The 24648-nt window shown below is 36.3% G+C and overlaps 1 long non-coding RNA gene across 3 annotated transcripts; it reads right to left on the bottom strand.

The window, feature by feature from the left end:
* Positions 1 to 345: 345 nt before the first annotated feature.
* On the bottom strand, positions 346 to 19982 carry LOC128249582 (uncharacterized). Of its 3 annotated transcripts, none has more exons than XR_008265682.2 (5): positions 18977 to 19982; positions 12720 to 12796; positions 8592 to 8704; positions 1837 to 2000; positions 346 to 830 (listed from the first exon to the last, which is right to left on the bottom strand). It is a non-coding gene; the product is annotated as an uncharacterized LOC128249582 (long non-coding RNA). The 3 variants fall into 3 exon arrangements; XR_008265681.2 differs by lacking the exon at positions 1837 to 2000 and adding an exon at positions 2814 to 2967 and having other exon boundaries at positions 18977 to 19980; XR_008265683.2 differs by lacking the exon at positions 1837 to 2000 and having other exon boundaries at positions 18977 to 19602.
* Positions 19983 to 24648: the final 4666 nt, after the last annotated feature.

Raw genomic sequence — 24648 nt, 5'->3', positions numbered from 1 at the left:
CTGGTAGTTTATTTTATTGACATCCTGAGGAACAATAGGCAAAGTTGATCTCGGCAGAATTTGAACTCAGAACGTAAATACTGCCATTCAAATTATTCAACACATCTTTAATTCAAGTTTTATATGGGTACTAATTTTATTTTCTCTGAATAAAGCTACAAGTCAAATACATAAAAGTATTTCAGGGGATTGATTAGGTTGATAGAATTGGCGCCTTTTCAAAACCAGGTAGTGTGAAATGCTTATTTTCATTCATCTTTACAGCATTATAGAAATATTCTACACAGGCCTTCACTGAGCAGGCGCTGACAAATCAAAGGACAATTAAAGAAGTAAATCATGCCATTTATTTGTTTGTTTGGTTCTTTATTTTTGTTTGTGATTTTTTTATATATTTCTTTATTCAGTTTATTTATTTATCTTATTTTATTTATTTATTCATTTTTTTTTGTTCTTGTACTAGTTCGACTGTAATGTCACAGAATATGACTACACATTTTTTCTTTTTCTTTTTTTTTTTTTTTTTTACCATTGTATGAGTATTATAACACCGCATATTGTTCAAATTTGAAAGCCTGGGGAAATTTTTCATACAAGCTGCCTTTCATTACTATCAGATTTACTGACCTTCTACTCGCTTGATAAATTGCTTTTAACTTTTTCCTTCTTCTAGCAGTGGTGGTTGTAGATTATTACAAAGACATTAGATAACAAAGAATGAGCACATTCAGTCAACCTTACTTCACTTCTTTCACCTGTTAATTGTTGATTACATCAGCTGGGTCAACCCCACCACCACCACCACCACCACCATCACCATTGTGGTTGTGCTACAACAAAAAATATATAAACAAATAGATAAATAAATAAAATAGAATAAAAAAAAGTTTTGTTTATGCTTTTCTTTTTGTTTTTTCACTGTTTTGGTGTGTTTGTGCGTAAGCAGGTAATTCAATGGACTTTGTAAGTTTCAAGGTACAGATATATACATATATATATATATATATATATATATATATATATATATATATATATATATAAATAGACAGAGAGACAGAGAGACAGACAGACAGAACTATACATACAAACTTATATATATATATATATATATATATAAAGATAGATAGATAGGTAGATAGATAGATAGATAGATAGATTGATATGTATATATAGATATCATCATCATTATCCTCATCATCATCATTGTCATTGTCTAACGTCTGCCTTCCATGCTGGCATGGGTGGGACAGTTTGACAAGAGCTGGCCAGGTAGAAGCCTGCACCAGACTTCTATAACTGTTTTGGCAACAAATATATGTATGCGTGTGTATGTATACATATGCATAGGCTGACAGACAGGCAGGCAAGCAGGCAGGCAGGTAGGTAGGCAGGTTGGTAGGTAGGTAGGTAGGTAGGTAGGTAGGTAGGTAGGTAGAGACAGACAGACAGTTAGCTGAGTCCATAGTATGTACAAATGTACCAGCCAAAGGAACAGTTAAGTTTTACATTGCACCTGTTTCTGCTCCATTGATTCCAGCAAATACACATCACTCTTGACAGCCCAAATCCAAGTGAATGTACATAAGTAATACAAGGAGGCGGAGTTAATTTATTTCTATATCCAGTTCAATCAAACTAGCCAGAAATGAATATTATACTAAGGTACAGTTCACTCCTGCATTTGACAAAACCCAGCTGTAATCAAAAACTATATAGATGTATCATATTAGCCACTGCATTCACTGTCTATCTGCCTCTAAATTGATATCATGAGTGAAGGGAAGAGTTCACCATACAAACTGGCTGCAGCATGCCAAGTATTTAATTTCTTTTTACTTTTTGATATATACTTGATGTGTGGGAGAATGCAGGTGAGGTTGTACTTATGGTCTTTGCAAGTTATCCAAGACTGGTGAGTGTGAGATCATTGTGATTTGATGATCTTCCTCTTGAACAATTGCTGAGAACTACAGATTCTAGAGTTCCTGAGGGTTGATGTTCTGAAAAGAAGGACAGGCATAGTAAGCGGTGTGTGTGCGTGTGTGTGTGTGTGTGCGCGCGTGTGAGTGTGCGTGCGCACGTGTGTGTGTGTGTGCGCACGTGTGCGTGTGTGTGCGCACGTGTGCGTGTGTGCATGTGTGTCTATTTTTTGTATTAATGTAAATATGTAAGTTATTTATTATTAAATATGATAATATAAGTTATTTACATATTTTTGAGTTATGAAACAATTTGTTGTGATATTAGAATTTTCTTATTGTTAAATAAAATTATCTGAAACTATTTTTTTTTCTGTCATTTATGACTTGAATACATTCTTTATCATTGTCTCTTGTATTATACTATACATTCTATGTTTCATAGAATGATACGTTAAGGAGCTTTTTTTATGAATACTACCAGATTACCTAATTCCATATATTATGACTTAAATTTACACACATACACACACACACACATGTATATGCATATACATGTATTTATATATGCCATATTAAAAGCAACTAGCACACACTGTAAAGTGGTTGGTGTTAGGAAGGGCATCCAGCCCACAGAAACCAAACCAAATTAGACTGGAACCGGGTGCAGCTCTCCTGGCTTGCCAGCTCTGGTCAAACAGTCCAACCTATGCTAGCATGGAAAACAGACGTTAAAGGATGATGATGATGATGATATATATTTATATATATACACCCATATGTAGATATGTACATCTCGATGAAACCTTTTATAATAATGCTTTTTTAAGGTGGTGCTCCAGCATGGCTGCAGTCAAATGACTGAAACAAATAAAAGAATAAAAGAATACATACACACTCATTGTTTGTGACTCGTTTCATAGTGTCAGGTTACAAATAAGATCACATGACTGACATGAGTGAGCTGTGGGTTTTTTATGGGCAGCAGGAATCGTAGAGCCTACCCTTATAAGAGACTTAGGTCCTGAATGTAGAGGATTTGCAAAGGCTAAAAAAAAAAATGAAAGAAGTATGTCCTGCTGAATTTGTAATGATAACGCGTGTGAATTATTGACTGTGAATGGTCTGAGAGAAAAGATGTGTATGAGAAGGATCAGATGTCATTTGCAAGCATGTGATGTATAAGGATGATGACAACAGCATTAAAAAAAAAGGGTGTTAAGCATCTGAAGTGAATAGTACATACAGAAGAGAAAAACCCCAAAAAATGGGATGAAGAGGTGCAAAACTGGTCTCAAGATGCTGAGCTTCATAAAAGAAATGACATGACACCGTGCAACTGGTACCATGATCAACATGATCTTTCAGGTAAACATGGCAGAGAGAACACTAACAAAGAAGGAAGCTGGGATGCTCTTGATGCATCAACTCATTGCTCTTCTCCGATACTTTAATTGCATTCATCCTCTGCTCTTTCCTTACACCTATGGTTCCCTTCAGCCTCTCTTTTCTCTCTCACTGTATTCATCCATGGCTTCTCCCCTCTCTCTCTCTCTCTCTCTCTCTCTCTCTCTCTCTCTTACCATCCACTCCTCATAGCTTGTTCATTACCTCAGCACTCATCTTCAGCCCTTCTGGATACCCTTCATCTCATTCTCTATCTCGTGCTCATCACCCTTCTACTTTGTACTGCCCTCATTCCCACACTTTTACAATGATACATCTATTATCCTCATTTTATTTTACTCTTTCATCACCTCATATAAATCCTCTCTCATTTTTTCATTCAGTGTTTCTTTCATTCTTTTTTTAGTTTTGCAGATTACAAGGTGACCTCCCTAATGTTGGTGCCACAACAGAAGCGCTTAGTATACTCAGTAAAGTGACTGGTGTTAGAAAAGCATCCCACTGAATAAACTACGCCAATACCAGAACATTGTAGCATGAGATAATCATCTGATTTCTTGAATCCTGTTAAATCTTCAAAATCATGCCTACATGAAGACAGAAGTAAAGTGATGATGATGATGATGATGATGATGATGATGATGATGGTGGTGGTGGTGGTGGTGGTGGTGGTGGTGGTGGTGGTGGTTTTGGTGGTGATGATATAGCTAATGTATATATATATTGGTTTTGTACCAACTAGGATTTGAATTAAAGATCGTCTACACCCATATATTTTTTCCTTTCCTTATATTTTATTTATTGATTTTGCAAATTCTGAATATATATTTATATATGTTCTTTGCTTGGATTATACCGGTGGACTTGGATGTTTGACATCCCTTTGAAGGATGTGTGTGAGCGCGTGTGTGTGTGTGTGTGTGTGTGTGTGTGTATAGCAAAACACGGGACGAAGTATTGAGGGTTGATCTCAAAACCTTGACCATACAAAGGAGATGACAAAGGACTGAGATATCTGGTGCCTTGCTGTACTCAAGAAAGCCCGTCCACCACAAAACTGATATCATAAAACCACCTGGGTAATACTTGTACATGAGAGACTCTACCCACTCCTTCGTCTATCCTCTCCAACCTGTCAATCTCCCCCACCCACCCTCTATTTCATCCCCTAACACTCACTTCTTCTCTATCACCAGAGAGCAGAATAGGCATATAGTACATTCTACCCCACCACCACCCAGCTTTCTCAGTTATCTTTCTTCCTTCACTCCAGATCACATCCCTTTCCTATTACCTTCCTCTGCCTACTGTCTCCACCAGTCACTACCTTTCTGTGCCTTCTTTCCTCAATGCTGTCTCCATCATTAAAACTTCGCTTACCTGCTATCACCCTCAATGCACACACATATTTTCCACAATTCCTATTCCTGAGGTCCTCCTATATTTCTCACCATCATTTACTACAGGCACAGTCCTACTCACTCACCCAGTCTAAACATATATAACACCTCATCTATTCCCACCACCCCCAATGTCCCTTGAAGGCATGTCCTAATACACCTTTGCCATCATCTCTCTCACTATCACTCTTTTTATATCACTCTTTCTTCACTTCCAACTGGAGTATCCTTGTATCTACTCTACAGCAAAACACCTATCTCTCTCCATTTATAACCTTAAATCTCTCAACTGGCACAAAGCCACACACACTCAATGCTACTCCCCCTACTCCTAGGTGAGGGGTTTGACAGTGCTGGTGCCATGGAAAAAACACCCAGTACACTCTATAAAGTGGTTGGCATTAGGAAGGGTGTCTAGCTGTAGAAGCCATGCCAAAAAGACCATTTTCGGGGTTTTTCTCTTCTGTATGTTCTATTCACTTCAAATGCTCAACACCCTTTTTTTAATGCAGCTGTCATCATCCATACACATCACATGCATGCAAACTACATCTGATCCCTTTCATACACATCTTTTCTCACATTGCATAATACATGCACATCATCATTACTCATCCAGAAGGACATGCTTCCTTCATTTTGCTCTAGCCTTTGCAAATCCCCTGCATTCAGGACCTAAGTCTCTTTTAAAGGGCGGGGTCTATGATTCATGCTGTCCATAAGAAACCCACAACCAAAAAACACAATGGAACCTGGTGCAGCTACTGGCCTTGCCAGCTCCTCTCAAGCCATCCAACCCCTACCACCATTAAAAACAGCATTAAATGATGATGATGATGATGATGATGTTGTCAGTGGTGTTGGTGGCTGTGGAGTGTATGTGTGTGTGCATATATATATATATATATATCATCATCATCATCATCATCATCGTTTAACGTCTGCTTTCCATGCTAGCATGGGTTGGACGACTTGACTGAGGACTGGTGAAACCGGATGGCAACACCAGGCTCCAATCTAAATTTGGCAGAGTTTCTACAGCTGGATGCCCTTCCTAACGCCAACCACTCAGAGAGTGTAGTAGGGGCTTTTACGTGTCACCTGCACGAAGGCCAGTCAGGCGATACTGGCAACGGCCATGCTCGAAATGGTGTCTTTTATGTGCCACCCGCACAAGCCAGTCCAGGGGCACTGGCAACGATCTCGCTCGAAAATCCTACGGAAGCCAGTCAGGCGGTACTGGCAACGGCCACGCTCAAAATGGTGCATCTTATGTGCCACCCGCACAAGAGCCAGTCCAGGGGCACTGGCAACGATCTTACTTGGCTTATATATATATATATATATATATATATATACCTGTTGGGTCAAGCGAAAGCGAAATCGTGATGGCACCTGTGCCAGTGGCACTTGTGCATGGAGCTTCTTTCAGTTTCCATCTACTAGATCCACTCACAAGGCTTTGGTTGGCCCGAGGCTATAGTAGAAGACACTTGCCCAAGGTGCCACGCAGTGGCACTGAATCCAGAACCATGTGGTGGTTGGTAAGCAAGCTGCTTACCACACTACCATGCCTTGCCTGACTGGCCTTCGTGCCAGTGGCACGTAAAAGCACCCACTATACTCTTGGAGTGGTTGGCGTTAGGAAGGGCATCCAGTTGTAGAAACTCGGCCAGATCAGATTGGAGCCTGGTGCAGCCATCTGGTTCGCCAGTCCTCAGTCAAATCGACCAGGTTTTAAGAAGGTGGGACAAGAGTGATAGATGGATAGACACATGGTATAAAGGTGTCACATGTATAAGAGATGAATGTAAAGAATGGTGAACAGGGATAGGAGTGGTTGATGATAAATTTGAGTTGAAGGGAATGTTAAGTATGATTAATAGATGATAGCTCAGAGGAGAGGAAGTGGTGACTGGCAGTACAGATATGGTGATAGGATAGGGTTTGTAGTAACAGCTTCTGATTTCATCACTGCAGCAGTAAAATAATATAATAGTGAGTAGAATGATGAAGGGTTGAGTGATAGGGAGATTAGGGGTAGTTTTAAAGGTTGTTAAGGTGAAGGAAGAGAGTGAAAGATGGATGTAAACAAAGGTATGGGTGTTTTTTACATGCCACCTACACAGATGCCATTTACATGTCACTGGCAACAGCCATAACTACAATTTCATGGGTGCCATTTACATGATACTGGCAATGGCCACAACTAAAGTTTCACTTGTGTTCACGAGTCTTTTCAAGCACAGCATATCGCCAACGTTTTGGTCACTTGTCAATACTCCTGTGAGACCTAACATTCGGTGATCATACTTCTGGCTACAGCTACAATTACAATTTCATGGTTGCCATTTACATGACACCAGCAACAGCCATGACTACGATTTCATTTGGCTTCACCAAAGGCCTCAGTCACTAAGGATCTCCACCATTAGAGATCGGCATGTCTTTACACAGCTGTTCTCATCTATACACATCAATTCTTGACAGCACATTGTGTCCAACATCTCAGGTGGAATATTTCACAGGTGTTTTAGTGAGATGTTTTGGCTTTTTTCTTCCTTTTTGTTGAGGTTGCTACTTTTGGTCAGTTCCTTCTGCTCTGAAACCATCCAAATCATCCACATCTAACATATTTTATCCTTTCTTCAATGCCAAATGAAGTACTTTATCCAAAGGTTGTAGCATAGACATGAAATTGATTGATATCATAGCTTAGGTTTTGTTCAAGGATTTAACCTTCCCTTTGGCCTTTAATTGTTTCCCACACTAGAAGCAATTTCATTTTCAGAAAGGTCTCTGGTGTTTTGCTCCCCATTGTCATCTATCAAGACGTTAAGATGATAGAAAACCAAAAGTTCAGGTAGAATTTTCTCCCATTTTGGTAATCCTTTTCCCTTAACCCTTCAGCATTCAAATTATTTTGTCAATTGTAATGCTTATTTATCTACATTGCTTTAAATAAATCATGTATTATCTTATAACTTCAAGATTTTGATGATATGATTGTTTATTTTTAGAATGATATTGCAGGGTATGTGTGATCAGCCAGATCTGGTTGGTTTGAATATAAAATAGATAGAATATTTAAGCTGGGTATCATCATCATCATCATCATCATCATCATCATCATCATCATCATCATCATCAACAACATCATCATCATCAGTTAACGTCCATTTTCCATGCTTGCATGGGTTAGACAGTTTGACAGGAGCTGGTAAGCCAGAGAGTTGCACCAGGCTCCAGCTGTCTGTTTTGGTTTGGTTTCTACAGCTGGATGCCCTTCCTAATGCCAACCACTCCACAGAGTATACTGGGTGTCTTTTACATGTCACTGGCACAGGTATTTTTTCCATGCCAGCAACACGAGTGCCTTTTATGTGTCACCAGCACAGGTGCCTTTTACATGCCACCGGTACAGGTACCTCTTATGTGTCATCAGCACAGACCACAAACTCAATTTCATTTAGCTTGACATGTCTTCTCAAGCACAGCAAATCGCCAGAAGTCTCTCAGTATCCAGTTTAAATGCTAAAGGGCTAAATATTATCATAAAATTGAATTTAGTCCCATCTGTCACACACAGGTACCACAGTAAAATACATCCTTTCATGTCCTGAGATCCTTGACAACAAAGTAATGAATTGAATTCTTTCATTCGATGCCAGTTGTACATTTTCCAAAAAGATCAAAATAACAAATGAGTTTCATCCAAATTTCCAATTTGTCCAACTTGAAAACCATTCAGTTTTCTTTACTTCAAAATAAATATGTGAAACGAATTTATCTTATCTTCTAAGTAACATGTAAGTTTTAATTATATCTTGTTTTTTCAATCATAGAAGAAATTCAAAGGGTTTACCATTAGCCAAATCTATTTTGTCACAAGTTTTGGAGCCATTTATTTGATTTGAGGATACTTTCCTTCCTTTTTTCTGACTAGCCTTGGAAATACTGTGAATGGCTGCAAAACAACTAGTGGAAAATTAAATTGTATTGTTTGAAGTAAGAAAAATTTGCAGAAGCTTAGACAATTAAAATTCAGCCATAGAAACTATGCCAATATGAAACATGGATGTTAAAAGATGATGCTAGTGTATGTGTGTGTGTGTACATATCATTATCCTTTAATGTTCATCATCCTTGCTGGCATGGGTTGGATGGTTTGACAAGAGTTGATAAGCCAGAGAACTGCACCAAGCTCCACTATCTGCTTTGGCATGGTTTCTATGGCTGGATGCCCCTTCTAATGTCAACCAATATATAGATAGATAGAGAGAGAGAGAGAGAGAGAGAGAGAGAGAGAGAGAGATAGAGAGAGAGAGAGAGAGAGAGAGGTAAATAGATAGATAGAGAGAGAGAGAGAGAGGTAAATAGATAGATAGATAGATAGATAGATAGATAGATAGATAGATAGATAGATAGATAGATAGATAGACAGACAGATAGATAGTTAGATAGGTAGGTAGGTAGACAATTCCAATGACACATATAAAGTGCTTGGCATTTGAAAGGATATCTAGTCATAGCCACCATGCCAAATAGACACCAGAGCAAGGTGCAGTCCTCAGACCTGTTTGATTTTCTCAAAATCATCCAATCCAGGCCACCATGGAACATGGACATTATAAGATAATGATGATGATGATGATGATGATGATGATCCCTTATCATCATTACATAAAAGACAATAGAAACCTAGAACTAGACCAAGACCTATATCAGACAAAGGTAAAAAAAAAAAACCCTCATTTAAACAAACTATGTCAGCAACAGTGGGATAAACATCCAAATACTGAAAAACATAGAATTACACAAAAAAAATATGAATCAGCTTATGGCTGAGACTGAACCAAAGAGTTTTACCAATAAGCTTATATGGCACCACTTTTATCATAACACCACTTCTTCTAAACCAGTTTATAAACAATTTTATTTTCCAGTCAACGGATTACATTTTTATCGAAGGGTAGTGGTGGGTGAAGAAATATGGTTAAGTTCATTTCTTTCTTTTTATGTTTTTGCTTCATTTTTAAGATTTTTCGAATTTTTTTTTTTTTTTCTGAAAAATGTATTCAACAGAATATTTCTACAGAAATTCTAAACTTAATCAACAGAAATATTACCTTCCCACAGGTGTTTAAAATTGGCATGAGATATTGATAAAAACCAGATTTCCTCTTTGAGAATTTTCCAAAAGTAACACCCTGGGTTTTTTTTGTTGTTTGCTTCTTTTCTGTTTGTTCTTTTTTGTTTGTTTGTTTTCGGTTTGTTCTTTTTTGTTTGTTTGTTTGTTTTTTTTATTTTCACTGTTGCGAGCCATGCCACACCCACCCCTGTTAATTTTTGCTAAAAAAAATCTGAATTAAATCTGTAAAGTAATCTTGTGTTATGTCTGGAAATAAAATGTCTATCCGGCAGTAAACGAATAAATTAATAAATAAATTAACTAATTAATCACTTCTTTAATTAATTTATACATTTAATTCAGTTAATTCTCTTGGATGATGTGAAAATCTAATTTAATAGCTGACTAACTTGCTTCAGATTTGAACTCAAAAAGTGGTAATAGTGTTTGTTTAGAATCAGATAGTGAGGAACCAAAAAAAAAAAAAAATACAAAACAAGATGGAATGAAAATAATACTATCAAAGACTTTTAGAGCACCTAAATAGATGATATGATATTTAAGAACCCTGCTATTGGATTAACCAAACTTAGAGATTAGCAACAAGATGTGTTAACAGCTGAAAGGCTTAAACTGTTCAGACTACTAATTTGCTCGTCTAAGGTTCAAATCATGATATACTCATTGTGTTCTATCCTAAATTCAGTTACAATTCTTGCCTCTAGAAAACTGAATTGTAAAAGACAAGCTGGTGTGGATACATTTTCTTATTACAATGACTCTGAAGAATATATGCAGTTTCAAGTCTTGTATTTTTCTGACTACAGGACATTGATAGATTGATTGGTGGGTGTTAAGAAGGGCAAACATCCAGATTGAGGTATTAAGAAAGTTAGTTATCCAGACTGAGGTACTAACAAGGGCAGGTATCCAAACTCAGGTGCTAAGAAAGGCAGATAACCATATTGAAGTGGTATGAAGGATATATCTCTAGACTGAAGTACTAAGAAAAGCAGATACCCATGTTGGGGTACTGTGAAGAACAGATATTCAGATAGGGGTACTCAGAAGGATTTGAATTCAGAACCATAATAGAAAAGAAAAAAGATTTTTAAAAAACTCATACTTCTCAGTCAATTAGTACTGCTCCTGCAGACAGTCATATAAGTGAATATGGTAGACGGAAACTGAAAGAAACCCTTGAATTATATATACTTATATATATATATATACACACATATATACGTGTGTGTTGTAAGAAGCTTGCTTCCCAACCACATGGTTCTGGGTTCAGTCCCATGTGTGACACTTGGGCAAGTGTTGTCTACTATAACCTCAGGCTAACCAGAGCCTTGTGAGTGGATTTGATAGATAGAAACTGAAAGAAACCAGTTATATATATATATATATATATATATATATATATATCACCATCATCATCATCATCATCGTTTAACGTCCGCTTTCCATGCTAGCATGGGTTGGACGATTTGACTGAGGACTGGCAAGCCAGAAGGCTATATATATATATATATATATATATATATATATATATATATATATATATATATATATATATATATATATATATATATATATATATATATATATATAATTATTAAATTGAATTTGAGGTTGTGTTAACCTCATGAAGGGATGGTTTCATCCCAAAAAATACTAGTTCAATACCTAGTATTTTCGGGGAATGAATTTCCTTAAAATAATAAATATTTATAAAAACATATTTTATATTCATTTACAAGAAGAAGAAAATGGAGATTGCAAAGTTAATAATTGTTTATTATTAACAACAAAGTGGCCGTCTTCATTTACAGCCATTTCTATTAATACTCAATAAACATTAAATTTACATTTATACAACATTAGCATAATATTATCAGAGGTAAAAAAAGATGTACCTTTGGATGCTATATGTGTGTTTATGAATTCATTTTAGCAGACTGAATGCTACGGTTTATGATTTGTATTGTTATATGCTTGGGTGAGGAGTTTACAGATTGAAAGAATGAAATATTCATTTATAGAGTATGAATAATATATATATAATTTTTATAATTTTATTCATAATTTATAAATGAATATTTCATTCTTTTATTAACTATAAACTTACCTTATTTGTATTTAACTTTCCTCTATCATCTCTATTTACTTTATTTATTCATCTCTAATCAATCTGTAAATTCCTCGCCCAAGCATATAACATTACAAATCATAAACGTAACATTCAGTCAGCTAAAATGAATTCATAAACACGCGTATAGCATCCAAAGGTACATCTTTTTTCCTCAGATGATATTATGCTCATGTTGCATAAATGTAAATTCAAGGTTTATTGAGAATAAATAGAAACGGCTGTAAGTGAAGATGACCAATCTGCTGTTAATAATAAACAATTATTAACTTCCCAATCTTCATTTTCTTCTTTGAAGAGAGACAACCATTTACCTTCACGGTGCTTTGGTGACCACAAGATGGCAGCATGGCCGAAGATCAATGGACAATGGCAAAGGGAGATAATCGCCTAGGGTTTTACCTTAAAATGAGGTTTGTTCCCCTTCAATATTTTAAAGAGGTCTCAGGCCAACAGTGCTTGGGGTCTGAAGATACACTGTAAAACTAAACTCCTTATGAGCAAGGAACCCAGGGTAACCCCATAAACCAGCCTACCCCATTATAATATATATATATATATATATATATATATATATATATTTATGTGTGTGTGTCTTTGTGTCTGTGTTTGTCTCTCCCCACCATCGCTTGACAACCGATGTTGGTGCTTTTACATTCCTGTAATAGTGCTTCGGGAAAAGAGACCAATAGAATAAGTACTAGGCTTACAAAGAATAAGTCCTGGGGTTGATTTCTTCAATTAAATCCGTTTAAGGCAGTGCTCCAGCATGGTCACAGTCAAATGACTAAAATAAGTAAAAAGAATAAAGGAATTAAAGAATATATATAAACATTATAAAAATTAACTTGAAGTTTTATGGAAGTAATTTAATCTTTATGCATTTATATTATTTGGTCAAACGTATCTGGTACTCTGTTGGGTATTATGACAAAGGTTCCAGTTGATCCAATCAATGGAACAGCTTGCTCATGAAATTAACATGCAAGTGGCTGAGCGCTCCACAGACATGCGTACTCTTAATGTAGTTCGCAAGGAGATTCAACATGACACAATGTGACAAGGCTAGCTCCTTTGAAATATAGGTACTACTCATTTTTTCCAGCTGAGTTAACTGGAGTAAAGTGAAATAAAGTGTCTTGCTCAAGGACACAATGGACCACCAGGAATTGAACTCACAACCTCACGATCATGAATCAAATACCCTAACCACTAAGCCACGTGCCTTCACCTGTCAAATGTAATGCTTATTTATGAGGTCTGATCAATAAGTATCTGGACTGTTGCTATAGTAACGAAGCTAAAGCATTTAAAGTGAAGCCACTTGGCACAGATTGACCTTGAACTCTGCTGTGCATGTGCACTAAGTTTTAACATTCTAGCTCACTTTCGCTGTTTACAGCAATGCTTGGAAGAAATGTGTGTAGCATGTGATTGTCACATTGACCATGAGAGAGAAAGTTGAGCAGAGAATCTACATCAAATTTTGCACAGCAGAGTTCAAGATCAATCTATGTCAAGCAGCTTTACTCTGTGTGCTTTAGCTTCGTTATTATGGCAACAGTCCGGATACTTATTGATCAAACCTCACATTCACATTATTTTGAATTAATCATGCATTATCCTATAGGTAAGAGATTTTCATGGTGTAATTGCTTATTTTAAGAATGACATTGTAGGGTAGGTGTGAGAGGCCAGATCTGGTCAGTTTTAACATAAAACTAGTAGAATATATAGACACAGGAGTGGCTGTGTGGTAAGTAGCTTGCTTACCAACCACATGGTTCCAGGTTCAGTCTCACTGCATGGCATCTTGGGCAAGTGTCTTCTATTATAGCCTTGGGCCGTCCAGAGCCTTGTGAGTGGATTTGATAGACGGAAATTGAAAGAAGCCTGTCGTATATATGTATATATATATATATATATATATATATATATATATATATATATATATATATATATATGTATATCGTGTATGTATGTGCTTGTGTGTCTGTGTTTGTCCCCCCAACATCGCTTGACAACCGGTGCTGGTATGTTTACGTCCCCGTAACTTATCAGTTTGGCAAAAGAGACTGATAGAATAAGTACTAGGCTTACAAAGAATAAGTCCTGGGGTCGATTTGCTCGACTAAAGGCAGTGCTCCAGCATGGCCGCAGTCAAATGACTGAAACAAGTAAAATAGTAAAGAAAGTCAAATATAGTCAATTTGAATGCTAAAGTTTTAAATCACTTTTAAACATGAAGTTTGTGTCACAGAATCAAGGGCAGTCTCAGGCAGGTTGGTTAGAAAGGGTTAATAGGGATCAGCCAAGATAGGTCCCTATTTTCATGATCTTGATCAGGGAAATAGATACTGGTTGGTGCGTATCTTTTTTAACATGACATTAATGAGGTTGTCGTTTACCATTTAATTAGTTTCATCATGGGAGTGTTTCAGATTCAAATGAAGCAATTATCCATAATTTTTAGCAAATTAATAAACTTTACCAACCACGTAAATTCTTTTAATTTCTCATCATGACCATCACTTAATACCCCCCACCACAGCCACCTCTATCTTTTTACCACTACACCACCACCACCCTCAGCACTGCCACCACAGCCTCTACCACCACCACAACCATCACCACAAACACCACTAATTACTACGACAGCAGCTGCAACCAACACCACCACACCCATGACAAACAACTACCATAGCTATCTCCAGTTTTCAATTGCAAACATGTGGAGAGACCCAATGCAGGCTCACAGCCCACATTGAGCAACCCATCAGTTACTGATCCAGGAACTAGAGTGGTAGTGTACCTACATCATTCAAGTATGATGATTCAGCTTTTTGATTAACTGAATTACCTGCTCTTGAATTAACATTAATTCCTGAGTATTCCACAGACCCAGAATTGGTATGACACAGTGTGACACAATGTGACATAGTGTGGCATAGTGTGACACAATGTGACATAGTGTGGCATAGTGTGACACAGTGTGTGTGTGTGTGTGTGTGTAACAAGGCTATAGATTTTGAATTAGAGGTACAATCCACCAAATGGGCTTCTATGCAGTTTCCATCAATCTAATTTCATTCATAAGGTATGGGTCAAACTGAGGTTTTAGAAAATGACAAATTCCCAAGATATGGGGTCACATGGTTTTGAGTTACCATACTGCACTTGCAACGAGAGTGTGAAGAATGAGGATATGAAGCATGATCTTTGAATATTGAGCCTCGAGGAGGTGATGACAAGTGACTAAAATCTTGGCGATATGCTGTGCTTGAGAAAATTTGTCAAGCCAAATAAAACTGTAGACATGGCCATTGCCAGTGTCATGTAAATGGCACCTGTGAAATCATAGTCATGGCTGTTGCCAGTGACATGAAAATGGCCCTCAGGACGGTGGCACATAAAACACACCCTTTACACTCTTGGAGTGGTTGGCATTAGGAAAGACATCCAGCTGTAGAAACCATGTCAAAATCAGACTGGAACCTGGTGCAGCTCTCCAGCTTACCAGTTCCAGTCAAACCATCTAACCTATGGAAAACCAACATTGAATGATGATGATGATGATGATGATATACACATACTTTATTTCTGCAGGAATTTTTTTAAAATACAGGCATGGTCTGAAAATCTCATTCCTGGAGTTCAGGATGCCCCCTGGCATGAGCTAGTCTTTAATATATAGATGTGTGTGTGTGTGTGTGTGTGTGTGTGTGTGTGTGTATAAAATATAATTAAGATTCAGTTGAACTAGGTACTTAAATTGAGGCACCTTTCCTATTCGGTATAGTCCGAGCAGTTCGAAGTTAAGTGAACAAAATGTAAATAAGTAACAAGGATGTCCAGATATCAATGTATTATGGCTGTTTCAAGCAGCTCCATTTAATCGATCGATGAAAACATTACATTACTTTGAAAGAAACTGCTCTCCTCAGACGTAGATGACCATATAGATTTCCAACATAAAGGATAAACCATTTTTAACAAATTTATATCAGTACTAGAAACCCAAATAATTACATTGTTTCCTTATGTTATATTTGTGGCAATATGTGTGTATGAATGCATATATATATATATATATATATATATATATATATATATATATATATATATGTATATATAGATAGATAGATATATGTATGCATTCATACAGCCTTAATTTGTTTTTGATTTCCAATGTACATTTTCGCTTATTTTTCTGCTTACTTTCCCCTTACATTTCCACGTGTAGTTTCTATTTTGTTTTTATAACTTATTTCTATTGTATATATATATATATATATATATATATATATATATATGTACGTATGTATGTATGTATGTATGCATGCATGTATGTATGTATGTATGTATGTATGTATGTATGTATGTATGTATGTATGTATGTATTGCTGCAAAATTGTATAAATGACTCAAGAGATGAGAATTCCATGAATTCCACTTATCAAAAGTAATATATCTTTATTCTATTTTATTTTTTTTTATTTTTTATCCTGACTAAGGCAAGAAGATAGTAATCAGAGATGTCATTAAGGAAGTAAGGCGGAATGACAACTAACTCTCCATGCTCGGCAATGTTTTGGATATTGTCAAAGCATTCTCAAGCATGCCTCACTAGCTACTCCAAAGTGCATTGACATACCAGCAAGTACCAACAGAAGTAATCATTCATAATGTCTCACATGGATTCACTAAAGATGAGATTCACCACAGGAAATTTTACCACTAAATGTTTGGGTTTGGATTAGGGCTAGGGTTAGAGTTAGGCTCCTTCATTGGAATTTCAATAAATTCAATAAGGTATTTGTGCATGTTTGTGTATATGTGTGCAATATTTGGTGTAAATGTATGTACAGATTTGTATGGGGTTTTTTATGTATCTATTCTCATGCATATAGTTGCGTGTCTTAATATGCACATATATGCTTAAATATTAAACGTTTGGAAAGTTTTACAAATTTTTACAATTCTATCAATGGTTTGAATCTGTAATCTTCTAATTAGCTTTCTCCTTTCTGGCTTTAAGAAGCTTAATTTCTCAAGGTTGCTCAGGCAGTTTGTTACATATCCCAGTACTCCAATAATTACAGGTATAAATTTGAACTTGTAATTCAGGTAGAGTAAGGGCAAATTTCTCATTAGATGCAAACTTGGGTCAAAGGATGCACTTCAACATTTGGTGATTAAAATATGTTGCCAAAGGGATATGATATGACATTCAACGACAGTCTAGATCAACTTTAAGTCTTTGCCTCCTTGTTTTCGTTTTAGGTAGAGGTGATCTACATCACTATTGATGTGAAAATTATTTGTGCTGGTCAGTGTTTTCTGAGTTTTCACATCAATGGCTCAGATCTCATCAAGCATCTAATCAAGCAGCCCAAATGTTGGTATGAGTACTGGCACTGCAAACACATTGAATGCAGAGAGTTCTGAGGACCATATTTTCTTTATCCAGCAATAATATTCTTTAGTAACACATGCCTTGTTACAGATACCATCATAAGATGTTTTCATTTATCCCTAGGTACCTGTAACATCCCTCATCACCTGTCGTAGAAACAGTTGTCATTGATGAAGATGCTGCTAGTCTGTATGTATGTATGTATGTATGTATGTCATTGTTCAGTTTTATTTCAAGATTTCTTGAGTAATCCTTCAGTTTATTGTAAATTTATTTATTTGACATAGAAAGAACCTGTTTCTAACCTAGATTCAAGACTCCTTCATCGGAATTTCAACATCAGCAATGTGGTATTTTTGTTTGTATGCATGTATTATTTTTGTTTGTATGTATATATGTATGTATGAATGTATATGTGAAAATCTGTATGTTCTGCTCTATGTATGTATTCTCATGCATATAGTTGCATATCTAGATATGCTCATATATATATTTAAGTGATAAACTTCCGGAAAGTTTTACAGATTTTTACAGTTCCAGTGATGGATTGGATCTGTAGTCATCAAATCAGCTTTCTCTTTTCTGGTTTTTGAGAATCCTAATTTCTCAAGATTGGTATTTTGGTAGTGTGTTAAATATCCCAGGACCCCAATAATTACAGGTTTAAACCTGAACTTGTAATCTGGATAGAGTAACTGCAGATTTCACAACAGTTCAGAGTAGGTATTCTCTTTTTCAGCTTTATGTTAACATCTGCTGAACAGCTAATTTCTACAACTGTACTCAGTTTCTCTTCTCTATCCCAAATCATTGTATCAGGTCTGTTGATATACATAAATTTTATTGGGGTCTTCACTGGGACATTCCACCAGTACTCCTTTTTATTATGAGTGGCTATGGCATCAACCATACTGTGGGTTCTTATTTCTTTATCCGCATGGTTATCCTTCCAATGGATTTCATTATAGAGTGTCCTAGCTACATCATGTCTCATCGGTAGATAATACCGTGATGACATTTTCGGACAACTGCTTAACATGTGGGTGATATCTTCGGTGTTAACACCACAATGTCAGCATCAGTTGTCACGTTTTATTGCTTTTCCTGCATCTCTGTCCCTTTTGTACATCAGGTACTTGGTCGATATTTCCTGTTCCTAGATTACAAATGCATACCCTTCAAAGTGGGAGGTAGTAATCCAACTATTGGTCCATGATAAACTGCTTTGATGATCGATGTTACTATCATATGTATGTATGTATGTGACAGTTTAGATTAGGCAGTAGGTGAAAACCCAAAGATGATGATGATGATGAAGGTGATGATGATGATGATGATGATGATGATGATGATGATGACGATGATGATGAAGTAGTAGTAGTAGTAGTAGTAGTAATGGGGGGGGGGGTTCGTCGTCGTCGTCGTCATCATGGCGGTGGCAGTGGTGGTATTGTGGCGTTAGAGAAACAGCCGTTTGTGACAAATGCGATGTAGTTTGTCTTAGCAGTCTGCAAGTGCAGAAGGTAAACTAAGAAATATTAGTAAACCAACCTCGTTTATAAACGGCAGCTGTAGTATTTACCAAAACATTAATAGCTTTACTGGTAGAATTGTTCATTCATTCTTAGACTGTTCACTGCTTTCAGCACCCGGGCACACACAGCATACAGGCGTGTGCGCGCGCTTGTGGAGCGCAGCGCACACACACAAATATCTGCGTCGTACGAATATAGAAAGCATATAAAATACACATCAACTGACACATACACAAATCACACATAAAGTCACTGACACCAACAAAGACACATCAATGCCCACACGCACATATACCTATATACTAATGTGCACATCACATTCCTGTCGGTAGACACACTTTTCCACAAGGATATAGATGGACACTCACACGCACGCACACAGAGGAGAATTTGTATGTGCGTGTGTGTATTACAATGTGAATATTGTGTACTTGCGTTGCTTTATCAAACACACTATACGGTTCTTTCTTTCTCTCTCTCTCTCTCACACACACACACACACACACACACTGATTTCATTCAGCCATGAGCTAGCTTACGTATAAGTTTCAAGCCATTCAGAGGAGGCCAAGAGAAGGATGTAGTAGTAGTAGTAGTAGTAGTAGTAGTAGTAGTAGTAGTAGTAGTAGTAGTAGTAGTAGTAGTAGTAGTGGTGGTGGTGGTAGTGGTAGTGGTGGTGGTGGTGGTGGTGGTGGTGGTGGTAGTAGTAGTGGTAGTAGTAATAGTAGTAGTAGTAGTAGTAGTAGTAGTAGTAGAGTGGTAGTAGTAGTAACAAAGTGGGGGTAAATTATAAAGGTATGTGATATAAAAACTAGGGAAGCAAAAAGGAAAAAAAATAAATCTAAATGAATGAGAGATACTCGCAGAGGAGAGCGATAGAGTAAAGCAGAAGGTAAAAGAGAGATGAAGAACGGGAAAGGGAGATTGCGCGAGTGAAAGAAAGAAAGAAAGAAAGAAAGAAAGAAAGAAAGAGGGAAAAGCATACGTAAAAGTGTTATCTGATGGGTGATGGCGTATGAAATCTTTTTTTTTTTTTTTCCGTACGCTTCTTTTTCTCATTCTCCCTTCCTTTCTATTTCTTTTTCTTTCTTTCTATCTGATTACCCACATCTCTAGCTCTTTCTGCTTCTGTCGCTTTCTAAACGTCTACCTGCCTGTCTCAATTCACGCATACACGTATGTGTGTGTATGTGTATGTGTGTTTATGAAGTGTGTGTGTGTGCGTAATAGGCACAGACGTGGCTGTGTGGTAAGAAGCTTGCTTACCAACCACATAATTCTGGGTTCAGTCCCACTGCATGACACCTTGACCAAGTGTCTTCTACTGTAGCCTTGGGCCAACCAAAGCCTTGTGAGCGGATTTGATAGACGGAAACTGAAAGAAACCCGTCGTATATATATATTTATATATATGTATATACTTAAGTGTGCGTGTTTGTGTCTGTGTTTGTCCCTTCCACCATCACTTGACAACTGATGTTGCTGTGTTTATGTCCCTGTAACTTAGCGGTTCAGCAAAAGAGTCTAATAGAATAAGTACCAAGCTTACAAAGAATAAGACTTGGGATCAAATTGGTCAACTGAAAGGCGGTGCTCAAGCATGGCCGCATTCAAACAACTGAAACAAGTAAAGGAATAAAAGAATATATATAATAGTCAGACTTCAAAGTCACTATCAACATTTTCCTTCAATAAGTTTTGATAAACATATATCCTATTAAAAGTCTTGAGTAATCCTTCAGTTTATTGTAAATTTATTTATTTGACATAGAAATAAATATTAATTCACACACACCTATCTACAAATATATATATATATATATACAGTGAGAATTTACAAAAAAACAAGACGAAGACGGGTGTGTAAACATCAAACAGATGTATTAGTTTAACACTCAGGAAGTGAGAAAGTCTTTTACGTTTCGAGCCTAAGCTCTTTGACAGAAAGGAACACAAAAATAAACAGAGGGAGAAAATAGAAAAAGGTTTAGTGGCTAACGATCTATCATACACACACACACACACACACACATACATGTATACCTACATATATATTTATTATTGCTTGTTTCCACTTTTTCAAGATCAGTGACTTCTCGTCACTGGAAAAAGTCTATATATATCTGTAATGAGAACCACTTCTTATCACCAACTGGTGGTTGTCACACGCTGATGACGGGTCAATACTCAGAAACTCGGGTCTGTGTGTATCACGTCAGGCTGGAGATGGGAAAGATGACTTCCCTTTGCAAATACTGATTGGGCACAGAAAGTATTTCAGTAGCCAGCTGGGGGAGATGTTCCTGGGTCTACAAGTTACAGTAGCATCAACCCTTAAGGGTTAACCACATTTAGGCGGCAAATATACTTCACTATATATATATATATATATATATATATATACATATATATATATTGTTCTTTTTAGTCTTTCAGTCTGTCCTCTTGTTAGTTGTAGTTTTTCCCCCTTGTTAGTGACCATCTTGGAGTAAGTTCTAGAGGAGACACATAGTTTTACAAAGTAAAGTTGTGTTGTGATGATCTTCTTAAGAATATAGTGTTTTTCAATGTCTTGCTAGCCTGGCTACATAAAGACGCACATGTGTGTGTGTGTACATTTGCATGCATGTATGCATTCATGTATGTATAAGAATGCTTCTATGCTTGAGTTTATTTTTATTGAGAAGTACTCAATGAAAATGTTGAGTACCATTATTTATTGTAGTACTGAGGTTATTGTATTGGTTAGTACTTACTGCTGTTGATGCAATTGGTACATGTGAGAGAATAATCTCAATATTATATAATGCAAACACAAACACATACACATGTATATATGCATATATGTATGTATGCAAATATATATATATATGTATGTATGTATATTTGTGTGTATGTCATTCTTCAGTTTTATTTCAAGATTTCTTGCCAATAGAGAAAGAACCAGTTTCTAACCTAGATCCAAGGCTCTTTCATTGGAATTTCACCAACATCAACAGGGTATTTTTGTTTGTATGTATATGTGCAGATTTGTATGTCTTGTTTTATATATGTATTTTCATGCATATAGTTGCATATCTAGACATGCGCATGTATACATAAATGATAAACTTCTGGAAAGTTTTACAGATTTAACAGTTCCAGTAGTGGACTGGATCTATAGTCTTTGAATCAGCTCTCTCCTTTCTGGTTTTGAGTAGCCTAATTTCTCAAGATTGTTACTTATGCAGTGTGTTACATATCACAGTGCTCCAATAATTACAGGTATAAACCTGAACTTACAATCTGGGCAGAGTAGCTGCAGATTTCTCAATAATTCAGCATAGGAAGGCAGCAAGCTGGCATAAACGGTAGCAAGTTGGGCTTTTGTGGTATTTTGTCTGACTTTATGTTCTGAGTTCAAATTCTACCAAGGTTGACTGTGCCTTTCATCCTTTCAGGGTTGATAAATTTGGTACCACTTGCATACTGGGGTCGATCTAATCAACTGGCCCCCTTCCCAAAAATTTTGGGCCTTGTGCCTAGAGTAGAAAAGAATAGTTCAGCATAGGTATTTTCTTTTTCGCTGAACTTTACCCGAATGGTAAGATCTGCTGGGTAGTTGATTTCCACAACTGTTATGTATGTGTGTATGTATGTATGTATGTATGTATGTATGTATGTATGTATGCATGTATGTATGTATGTATGTAGGTATGTATGTATGTATGTATGTATGTATGTATGTATGTATGTATGCATGTATGTATGTATGTATGCATGCATGTATGTATGTATGCATGTATATGTATGTATGTATGCATGTATGTATGTATGTATGTATGTATGTATGTATGTATGTATGTATGTATGTATGCATGTATGTATGTATGTATGTAGGTATGTATGTATGTATGTATGTATGTATGTATGCATGTATGTATGTATGTATGTAGGTATGTATGTATGCATGTATATGTATGTATGTATGTGTGTATGTATGTATGTATGTATGTATGCATGCATGTATGTATGTATGCATGTATATGTATGTATGTATGCATGTATGTATGTATGTATGTATGTAGGTATGTATGTATGCATGCATGTATATGCATGTGTGTATGTATGTATGTATGTATGTATGTATGCATGTATGTATGCATGTATATGTATGTATGTATGTGTGTATGTATGTATGTATGTATGTATGTATGCATGCATGTATGTATGCATGTAAATGTATGTATGCATGCATGTATGTATGTATGCATGTATATGTATGTATGTATGCATGTATATGTATGTATGTATGTATGTATGTATGTGTGTGTGTATGTATGTATTATGTATGTATGCATGTATGCATGCATGCATGCATGTATGTATGTTTGTATATGTACACACATACATTACCATCTTCATTTAACATCCGTTTTCCATGCTGGCATGAGTTGGACAGTTTGACAGGGGCTGGCAAGCTGGAGAGCTATACCAGGCTCCCTTTGTCTATCGTGGCATGGTTTCTACAGATTGATGCCTTTCTTAACATGAACACTTTAGAGTGTAATGGGTGCACTTTACTTGGTATCAGCACAGGTGCTTTTCACATGGGACCACTGGGATTGTCAAGTAGCATGCAAGATGAAGACCTCTCAGTTGAATGAGGGAGTGGAACCAATGGAAGTGTCTGTGAGCCAGGTGAGAGGTTAGAGCATAATAAAGGTACAGAGATTGTTGTCTACCCCAGGAAAGAAAGGGGAGGGTGAGTTAGAGAAAGATAGAGATACAGTCAGGGTGAGAGAGAGAAAAAAATAGATGACGCTGGTGGTGTGTTGAGGCTTACCTACAGGGAACAGTGGGAGGAGTATAAGTAGTGTAGAGGGGATAGAGGGGGAAGATGTTTAGAGATGAGGAAGACATGACTGTAAAGGGGATGCTGAGAGAAAATGAAGGGGCTGGGAGGGGATATGGTAGATATGTTAGAGCATGGAGAGAGTGCCGATAGGCATATGAGGGAGAGTGGAACAGCCTGTAGTGTGTGATGAACATTGGTAATGGGATAGGGGGGGATGTTGGGAAGATGGGTTGTAACACAAAATTTTAAATAAATAAATATATATACATACATGCATACATACATATATATATATATATATATATATATATATATATATATATATATATATATATATATATATATATATATATATATATATATATACATATATATACATATATATACACATATATATATATATATATATGTATATATATGTGTGTGTGTGTACATACATATATATATATATATATATATATATATATATAAAATATTCTATAATTATATACATAATTATAAGTGTGTTATTGTCTCAGATTTTTTATGGTAGTTGAAAAGACATTAGCTTCTATTTCTAATTCAGTATGTGGTGAGGCACTTAGCTGACCCCTGATTATAATTATGTATATAATTATAGAATATTTTGTATAATTCACCTAAAAAGGTTTTTTAACATACTGACTACTTGGTAAGATTATTAATTAATTAATTAATTAATTTTACCCTATATTATTATTAAAATTATATTTTACTCCATGATCGAAACTGCAGTTTTTCTGAGGAATAAGTCATAACACACACGTGGGTATAAGAGATAAATATGTATCACATGCGGCTGTATATTTTTGGGAGTGCGGTTGAATATTACT

Source organism: Octopus bimaculoides, chromosome Z, assembly GCF_046866305.1.
Source record: "Octopus bimaculoides isolate indiv1 chromosome Z, ASM4686630v1, whole genome shotgun sequence".
Classification (NCBI taxonomy): domain Eukaryota; kingdom Metazoa; phylum Mollusca; class Cephalopoda; order Octopoda; family Octopodidae; genus Octopus; species Octopus bimaculoides.
The sequence above is the reverse complement of the archived record's forward strand: the minus strand, read 5'-3'. Positions and strand labels throughout refer to the sequence as shown.